General features: G+C 35.3%; 1 pseudogene; it reads right to left on the bottom strand.

The window, feature by feature from the left end:
- Positions 1-1,056: 1,056 nt before the first annotated feature.
- LOC110309005 lies at positions 1,057-1,660 on the bottom strand (annotated as a pseudogene).
- Positions 1,661-10,414: the final 8,754 nt, after the last annotated feature.

Raw genomic sequence — 10,414 nt, 5'->3', positions numbered from 1 at the left:
GGAACTCACTTTGTAGACCAGGCTGGCCTCGAACTCAGAAATCCGCCTGCCTCTGCCTCCCGAGTGCTGGGATTAAAGGCGTGCGCCACCACGCCCGGCGTGTTTTAGCTATTCTTGCTTCAAATAAACCAGTCTTCTCTATTTTGCTTCCATAATTTCTTTATTGGAAGGACCTGAGACACAGTCAATATAATTTAGAAATTGTACTGTTTTGTTGTTGTTGTTGTTGTTTTCCTTTCTTTTGCCTCACTGTCCATTTTATTTTATTTTTTTGAGACAGGGTTTCTGTGTATAGCCCTGGCTGTCCTGGAACTCACTTTGTAGACCAGGCTGGCCTCAAACTCAGAAATCTGCCTGCCTCTGCCTCTAGAGTGCTGGGATTAAAGGCATGTGCCACCACACCTGGCCAGCTGTCCAGTATTTTACAATGTAATTCTGACAGGCTTCAAACTCATAGAGCTCTACCTGTCCTTGTCTACTAAGATTAAAGTTCTGAGCCCCTGTGCCCCTAAGACCCCCTTTTGCTTTTATTGTTTTAACATTATTTTTAAAAGCTACTGGCTATGACTATAGGCTTGATAATTATACATTGTATCATCCAGTATAAAACTGATAATATACCAGCTGCTTTTCAATAACTGAAACATTCTACATTGAAAAAGATAACTCTAAAAATCCTCACTATTTTAATTTAGATACTGCATTCTCTTAGTTTGCTCTGTACTTCTGTTAAAAATACTAGCAAAAAAAAAAAAAAAGCTTGGGGAAATAAGTGTTTCTTTGATTTACAGGCCACAGTTCATCACTTAGAAAGGTCATCTCATGAATTTAACACTAACTGGAGGCAGGAACTGAAGCAGAGACAGTGGAATAGCTGTGTTTATTGTTCCTTGTTTTGTTTGTTGTTGTTGCCATTTGTAGGTTTTCTCATGACTTAATTAGCAATTGGCACTGTTCACAGTGGACTGGGTTGTCCCACATGAATCATTAGTCAGGAACATTACCCAACGACTTGCAGATACTCTAACGCAGGCATTTTCTCAGTTGAGCCCAAACTCACCAGATGTCTCTAGCTTGTGTCACACTGATGAAAATTAACCAGCACTTGTACCACTTGAAGAAAAAAAAAACACCTGGCTTCTGAAAATTTTGCTTCCAATCTTCTACAACTATGTACCCTCATAATCCGCAGTTTTATAACTTCTCCCCAGTGATCTGGGCAAGAGACAGAGGCAGATAATCCCATGGGAAAAAAAAGAAGGATACACCACCTTCTTTATTTTTTGAACCTCTAGCAAACAAAACCAGCAAAACACTGACTCTTGGGAAAAATCCAGGAGGCTCATTGTGAAGATAGTTATAGTTGTTTACTCCCCACTGGACAAAGTGATCCAACTTGGGCTTAGTATGGGAGTATATTTCCTGACACAAACTTGTATATGGCTCACAACAATGTCCGAGTTGTGAGATGTTTTCTTCAAATTGAGTCCTTGACCCCCCCCCCATATTTAGATTGACCCTCAGGAACTGAGTATAGTCAAAGTTCATGGACCTTCATGTAACTTTTGTGAGGTGAGTCCTTTTTGGGTGCTGCATAGACTCTGAAGGTGAGCAGGCTCAGGCTTGCTGGCCCCACAAATCTCTAAATTACCTTGAACATGTCTCTGGCAGCTGCCCTCTTTGGACTCCTTTTTCTATCTCTGATTGTCTTTCATTCAGTCTTTCTTTTATTTTGTAACCCTCATTGCTCTTCATTTACCTGTAGTATCACTGTTGTCCTATAATCTCAGTACTAAATGCAAAAAAAGTTACTCATGCCATTAATACATAAAATACTGAAAAGTATTTTTTGTGCTTTTTGTGGGAACCATAGCACATGTTCCTACTGAATTGTCTAATATGTGCATCACTTAATCACTATGCTTAAAGTAGTGACAGCCATGACTATTCCAATTGTCATGCTTCTAGTGCAGGAAACCTTGAGTATCTGTTCATCAAAGCATAGAATGAATGCTGATTTTTTATGAAGTCTATTTAAAACTGTTTATTAACATTTAATATAGTCTATTAGCATGATATTGTTGTCATTTATCTTATGGTTTAAGGCCTTCAGTGGTGGGACTAGGAAAACAAATCAGCCACTCTGGACTTGTCCTTCCTTCAACATGTGCTGGGAAATGTGGGCTTAGAGCTTGAGGGAGTGACCTACCAATGACTTCTCTATGTTAAGGCACAAACCATGAGAGGAAGCCTATGACCTCCAATGCTATGATGGCCAGGAAATGAAACTTACAGGTGCTAGAGATTTCAGGTAGAACCAACACAACAAAACAACAACAAAAAAATAAATCGTCAATTAAATAATTTGTTAAGATATTCTCCTATGCTCAATGATGTTTTATTAGCTCAATCATCATCAGAGAGACTTCTACTTGCAGCCATTGGGAGCAGATGCAGAGACCCATAGAGAAACATTAAATGGATCTTGGGAAACCCCCAAAACAGAAGGAATAGAAGAACTGTAGAGACAGATGGGTTGAGATCACCAGGAGAACATGGTCCACAGAATTAACTAAGAAAAGCTCATTGGGACACAAAGAAACTGAAGTGTTAATCATGGAGAATGCATCGGTCTATGCTCAATTCTCTGCATAGATGCTGCAGTTGTTTGGCTTGGAGTTCTTGTGGGACTCCCGACAGTGGGAGTGGGGGTGCCTCTGAGTCTTTCTTGTTTATGGGTCCCTTTTCCTTTTCCTGCCTTTATATGAGTGTTTGTGCCTAGTCTAATTGCATCTTATTATCCCAGCTATTGCATCTTATTGCAGTTGATATTCTTGGGAAATCTGGTTTTTTGCTGAAAGGAAACAGGAGTAATGTATCTGGGGAGGATGAGAGGTGGGGTCTTGGAGAAGTGGAGGAAGGAGGAAAGCATGTATTTTATGAGAGAAGAATTTAAAAAAGAAAACAGGAAAAAAGATTTATTAGCAAACCAGGTCATTTAACAGAAACCAAACTCTGAAGTCATCTGTCAATTGTATTTGGAGGAAGGATTTGGGGGATATAACTAGTGATTAATGACATATGGGTATATATTAGTTTAGCACCTTTATGATAAAAAGAGAGTTTGAACTCAGATGGACTAACACAGCTCTCCCAATCTTGTTCCAATCAAATAGCATGCTTATTTGAACTTCAGTCATGTTGTGACTAGAAATACATTGTTTTCCCTTATTCCCCATCTTTGTCCAAATTAAAGTAACTTCTTTCAGTGGTCTTTAATCCAAATATTAGAGAATTCATTCTATAAATATACACAAATTGGTTTATTGGTCTCTGTTATAATGAGAAAACTCTGCCATGTATATTAAAATAATATGAAATTCATATATATTGTAATTAATTGGAGTACTTAGTTAATATTAGAGTTGCATAATTTACCTTTTCTGCTATTTCTAAATGATGGTTTCCCTTTATCCTGAGAATAATTTTATTTATCTCCAGAGTTGCCAAATATCGGCTAAGAACTCTTTAGGTAAATTTTCATCCACATTTATTATAATAACAGTTTTTTCCTGACACATAAAATGTCTCTCATGGTTACATAAAATATACAATTAAACTACAATATAACAGTCCAGAAGTGATCCATGCACCTTGTTAGTCTACGGATATTCTCACAAAAGGAGAACTCTACACAATATTATTATGGTTTATTCATCTCTTTACCAACCATTGGTGTTAAGTAGAAATATTCTCTCTAAAAGTCTTTACATTATAATGCCAGACATCTTAATATGCATTACTTAGAGTTATAAGAAGACCAGAGAGGTAATCACAGAAAACATGTACAGGTGCAACTGATCATTGTTGACTTTGAAGATAGCCTAGGAGTCTTAAGTCAAGTAACACAGATAGTCTGTAAATTCTAGGAAAGGCAAGGGAGAGAGTCACATACTTCTAGAAAAGAAAAAACTTCAACCCATAATCACTTCAAATGTTGGTTTCTGATCAGACACGGATAGTTTCTTATGTCAGAATTATAAAACAGTAAATCTATCCTCATGATGCCACCAGGGTTTTATTTGCTATAGCAGTGATAATGTCATCAGTCAAAGATGAGGAGATAAACAATCAAGAAATATGTCCTCCTTTATATTCAACTACTTTCCTTAAAACACACCTAAGATTGCATTTACAAAATGGGTAATTCTTGAAAATTATTAATGTATATAACCGATAAAATTTCATGTTAATAATTACATATAATTAAGTTTCAAAACTGCCATTTCTATTTTATTTTCAAATGTAAAATTGCTAATTCATAGCAATATTAATGTTGTAATTATTTTAAATTCTAAAAATATGAATATGTAAGTTATGCACAAGACAGCATCTGGTAAAACCTCAAGTAAGAAGTCTCATTGTTCATTTGAATTTATTGTTACAGCTCATTAGCACATGACTTTATAAAAGTTTTAACATGAACTTAAAGTATTGAAGATTAAACAGGGCTAGAATATGACATACTACCAAAAAAGAAAGTATTTTTGTTATAGTTCTGAAGCAATTAAAGTACTGAAAATTACCTGATGAGTTTTGGTTTAAATATTCTATTATTTAATCTAGAAGCATATGCATAGAATATTTTTTTTAAAAATATACCATAAATATTTCTAATAAATAATGAAGTTTAAAAATAACAAACTCAATAAAAGTAACACTCAAATGCCATTATAGATGTGTGTGTGGGAATGCACAGTAATCTAATTCAAATTGTCAATGACTTGTCCCTGACACTATTATCACTTTGAAGAGCAACTACATTTGTCAAAACTTATATATTAATTTTTCTTCTTTCTAGTATGAATTCCATATAAAACTAATAATATATGCCAGAGAGATGACTCAGCAGTTAAGAGCACTGACTGCTTTTCCTTAAGTTCTGAGTTCAAGTCCCAGCAACCACGTGGTGGCTAAGAACCAACTGTAATATGACCGGATGACCTCTTCTGGTGTTTCTGAAGATAAAGACAGTGTAGTCACGAAATAAATAACTAAATCTTTTGTTTTTTTAATTCTGATACTATATTTCACAATGAAAATAACAAAATACTGTATGTTTCTCTACCATATATAACCAATCATACACACATTTAGAATATAGAGCTATAAGGTATATATAAACTAAATATCCAGAAACTGAATAGAACATATATGAGTAGAACATATATGATTCTAGGACCAAATGATCACATCACTTTAGGCTATTTTACACTTAGGCCAAATGAAAGTCAGCATCAATAGTATGATTTTTATATATTTGTCACAAATAGAGTTCTCTCTACTCCCACATAAGATCGATATCCTCAATAAAGATTAAGGATTTTGTCTTCTCTAGTATAGTTTTACATAGAAGATTGGGAAAGTGGAAGCTGGAGAGATGGCTCAGCTAATAAAATACTGGTATACAAGCTTGAAGATGAGAGACCAGGTCCTCTATGTCCATATAAATGCCAGAGGAGAGGAGCCATTGTCATGACCTAAAGAGGCTGAGGTAGGGAATTCCCAGGCAATGCTTGCCAGCTTGACTACCTGAGTTAGTGAACTCAAGATCTAGACAAATTCCTTAGATAGACATCTGAAATACAAAAAGAAAATTCCTGGAGTCTAATGGGACAATCCACATCAAAGTTCAGGTTCCAAATGTGTGGGAATATGTATATCAAGCAGAGAAATCACACATATTCTGCAAAGGATGAAAAGGAAGAAATATTATGGAGTGTGGTAAGGTATTTCCACTTAAAACCAGTCATCCTCGAAGGTCATACATATGTCATGTAGTCAGACATATTTACTCTTAACTGTATTTGCATATTTTCCCATTATAGTATATGTGTATTCATTTAGTTATTAGAAACACTTGTAATATATAAAACTAATTACTATCAAATGATATATTCATAATTAACAGAAACAGATGAATTATCTTGTAAATTATATATTTATAAAACATAAGAACCTATTAAATAATTACTTTCTGTATGTCATCTACTCTAGGTGAATTTTATTCATTCTTCCCCATACTTACTTAAATTTTAATAATTTCTCCATGACTGTTTAATACAGAAATTCTCCCTTATTTTATAATGTATATATCTTCCAACACTTGATGGCCAGTATATGATAACTTTAAATGGACAAAAGGTTTCTCTTGTAAAATACAAATTACACTAAAGAACTTATTCCAATAATAAATTTACACTCCAATCAATGAGATATTTTTCTACATGGCAGTCATCTTGAAAAATAAGGAAGGCAGATTGAGAACATTTGAGCTTTAAAACAATCCAATGAGCTCTTGGGACATATGTGGAAGATGTCAGCTGTGCCGATGTAGAAGAGAAACACCATCAAGGAAAGACTCCGTAACATAGGAGCTAATGAAGAATCTTCATTCCCAAAGGCTTTTAGAAAATGATTGTGCACATCTGCAGGCTGCTTAACTTTCTGCCAAGTTTCTCGAGTTCCTTGTTTACCAAGGAAGGGTTGTAAATGTAAACATCTTGAAAACTGGCGCCAGAGTTTGTGACACACAGCAGCACTTTAACGTTCTTTTAGTTTCACAAAGAAACCGATTACCTCTGATTTTATAAATGCAGTGCTATGAAATCATATTTTACTGGTCTGTTGCCTAATTTTGGTATCAATTTAAAACCAGAAATTTTAAGCCACAAGGATTCTGGTTTATGGTTTTCAGAATTTGGAAACAGCAAATGGTATTGTGTTGTTGAAAAGGGACTTTCTATTCTGTCTTTACTGTCCTGCGGTTACTGTTTCTCATTTAAAAAAATTTAATTTGATGACAATATGGTAGAATTTCCAGTATAATATTTAACATCTGATGTATTTATCCTTGGTTTGGGACACCGTCATACATCTCTTCTATTCACCCAAGACAAAATTAGTCTTTCCTCTTTCAAGTGTATTTCTTAAAGTCTGATTTGCTAAGTGGGTTATATGCAAGGTAATCAATGAGAATCTGATGTATAAACTGTGGGATTAGGTGAGATAGCCCATGGAGAACATTCAGACACTGTTTCTTGCCTTTGGTGACATATTCTTCATGTCATGAAGACATCCTGAAGAGGGAGATCACTCTTCAGTGTTTTTGGAGTTTTGCTCTATGGAGCCTAACCTACAATAACCTAGTCTTTGTTCCATGAGCACATCACACATCGTCTTTCAATATCACTTTTGTTAAAATCCTTTGGGAAGCTCAACTCTTGACCTTTCTTTCAGTCAGGCTGTTCATCTATTCCATTATCGAGTCAGATCTTACTGAAACAGCAAGTCTTCATAAATGCCAGTCTTAGAAATCCATTCTAAAGTTAGAGTTCAGGTTCTCTGTGATGTGTTGCATTAGTTTCTTTCTTTGAAAGGTGTGCTCTGTTTATTTGAGTTGACTTTATAAATCATAACATAAAGTAAAAAAAAAAGATACAATGCATCTGGACTGTATATATCTTTTCTTCAGAAGAAAATGGGGGGAAAAATCAGGATTATATTCTTCCCCAGTCTAGATTAGTGCTGATGTGAATTGTTAGTTCTTTCTAGCACAAGGGAAAGGTAACATTCCTTCAGCCTAAATTCATAATGTTTATTGGAATATAGCTTCACCCAGTTACACACATATTCCATAATCATGTTTCAAATATACTTCTACCTTGAAAATGTCAGTAGTGAAGACTGTACATCCAGCATGGTTAGAATATTTAGTTTCTGTGTTATCACCAGTCCCTGCTGTAGACAACTATATCCATGGCATTTTTCAAATTAATATTCTTTAACAGAGAATTAAATTAGATTGGATAATCAAGGTATGATAATAGGTTCTTTTAGTGCTTTCTTAAAATTTTAATAGGAAATAAATGTCTTAGCATATGGTTATTCTTCCAACAGCACCAACTGCACTGTGAACAATACACTGGACAAAGGAAGCTAATGCTTTCCTGTCGCCTGTTGTAAAGTTCGGCTCTGCCAGTGCAGGATCTCTCTATCATTCATTTCCCATGCAAACAAAAGAACAGGATACATCAATTTCCTTTGCCAAATTGCCCTTTTTTCTTAGTATAAGTCCTGAATTACTAATTGTCTTAATTGACAAGGTCAAACCACAAGGCATATCAAATTTAAATTTGACACTTAATTCTGAACTCTTCCATAAAGTAAGCCAAAGGTTTGTTTCAGGAATTTTATTTTAAAAGACTTTTTATCTTAAAGGACTCCCTAATGCTAGCTCTTTGTCATTTCTTTGTAAAAGCAGGCTCTGCAGATTCATGTAAATAGAAAATTGGCAGGCTGCTAATGGAAAATTAGTGTGAAATGCACAGGAAGAAATTAAAGTGCCAGATTAATTATCTGAAAATGGTTAAATGGCTTAAGATAAAAACTCTGTTTTGCTTACTTAGACCATTAGTTGTTTTAGCACCAAACAGATGTCCTGGTTACACACTTCAACAAGCTGCCTGCACCTCATTTGCGGTGCAATTTCTCCTGTTGTAATTTCCTAAAAGTGCCTTTCTGATATTTTCAATATTTCCAATCTAATTAGCCAGCCATATTTGTATGTATGCCAGTGAAATCCATGGCCTGTCTCTTATTTATATGATGAACACAAGATCCCAGGAGTCATCAGCTTTCAACAGAACATCAGATTTCTAATGGCCCCTTCGAAAGGAAACAACATACATCTTGACTGAAAATAGATAATGACTAGCTTTAGAAATAATTTCAAAGATTAAAAATTCATCCACACTTATCATCCAAGTACAAAGCAGAAGAAGTTCAAGGTGAATGTAGGTTACCATTCGTGATTAGACAGAGTTTATCTACCTTTTCATTTTAAAGAGCTTGTGATTTCAACTCTCTAATTCTAGCACAATGAGAATTTCAAAGAGTTCTCATGATTGTTTCAAAATGTTTAATTGCATAATAGTGTTTTAAATCATGACTGAATATGTGTCACATTTAAGAAGAAGCCTCAATCCCACCAGCAATGAATGACTGTTCCTCTTTTTCCACATCCTCGCCAGCATCTGCTGTCACCTGAGTTTTTGATCTTAGTCATTCTGACTGGTGTGAGGTGGAATCTCAGGCTTGGTTTGATTTGCATTTCTCTGATGACTAAGGATGTTGAACATTTCTTTAGGTGCTTCTCAGCCATTTGATATTCCTTAGTTGAGAATTCTTTGTTTAGCTTTGTATTCTATTTTTAATAGGGTTATTTGATTCTCTGGAATCTAACTTCTTGAGTTCTTTGTAAATATTGGCTATTAGCCCTCTATTGGATGTAGGGTTGGAAAAGATCTTTTTCCAATCTGTTGGTTGCCATTTTGTCCTTTTGACAGTGTCCTTTGCCTTACCAAAGCTTTGCAATTTTATGAGGTCCCAGAGCTCCCAGGCACTAAACCACCAACCGAAGGCTACACATGGAGGGACCCTTGTCTCCAGCCACATATATAGCAGAGGGTGGCCTTGTAGAATATCAATGAGAGGTGAGGCCCATGGTCTTATGAAAGCTCTATGCCCCAGTGTAGAGGAATATCAGGATTGGTAAGCAGGAGTGGATGGGTTAGTGATCAGGGCGAGGGGCATGGGATAGGGGGGTTAAAAGGGAAATGAAGAAAGGGGATAAAATTTGCAATGTAAATAAAGAAAACATCTAATAAAAATAAATAAAAATAGAACAAAACCAGTTATCAATAAGAACTTTTAAAATATATTAAGTGAAAGCATGACATAGATGAAAAAATAAATAAAAAGAAAGAAGAAGAAGCCTCAAGTCAAACTCCATAGAACAAGTACAGAGCATCTCTCTTGCTACGTTGATGCTTTTGATATTTGTCATCTCTTGTGTAACTGTTCAATCATCCTAAATGCTGAAATGTGGTACCCAATCAATAGATACTGGAGAAACCAAATTCTTACCTAGACAGTTTAAGTTGAGGATGATGATACAAACATGTAATCACTCCTACTCAAAAACATCAGAGAAGAAGATCACAATTTCAAGGCCTGCTTAGCTACAGAGTGACTTTAAGGCTAATCTGTGACTTCTACTAAACGATTAACTGAAAATAATCATGGGAAAGGGGGGTTGGGAATATGTTGATAGTGCTAGTGCTTCCCATCATCCTCAGGGCCCCTGTGTAAACAGAACAGCAGTAAAGTAATATGTTTCAGCAGAAATGTGGTTGTAGTTGGGTTTTAATGATTTGTTTTCAATATGAAAACAAATCTACTGAATAGGAGCTAGCAGCAGGTTAACACATCCAGTCTATGCAATACAGTGAGTAAACTTCTCTTTCAGCTAGTACCATTAATAATTTCATAAATGGTACTCATGAACATTTAG

Source organism: Mus caroli, chromosome 14 (assembly GCF_900094665.2).
Source record: "Mus caroli chromosome 14, CAROLI_EIJ_v1.1, whole genome shotgun sequence".
In the NCBI taxonomy this organism is placed as follows: Eukaryota; Metazoa; Chordata; class Mammalia; order Rodentia; family Muridae; genus Mus; species Mus caroli.
This window is presented reverse-complemented; position numbering and strand designations above follow the sequence as displayed.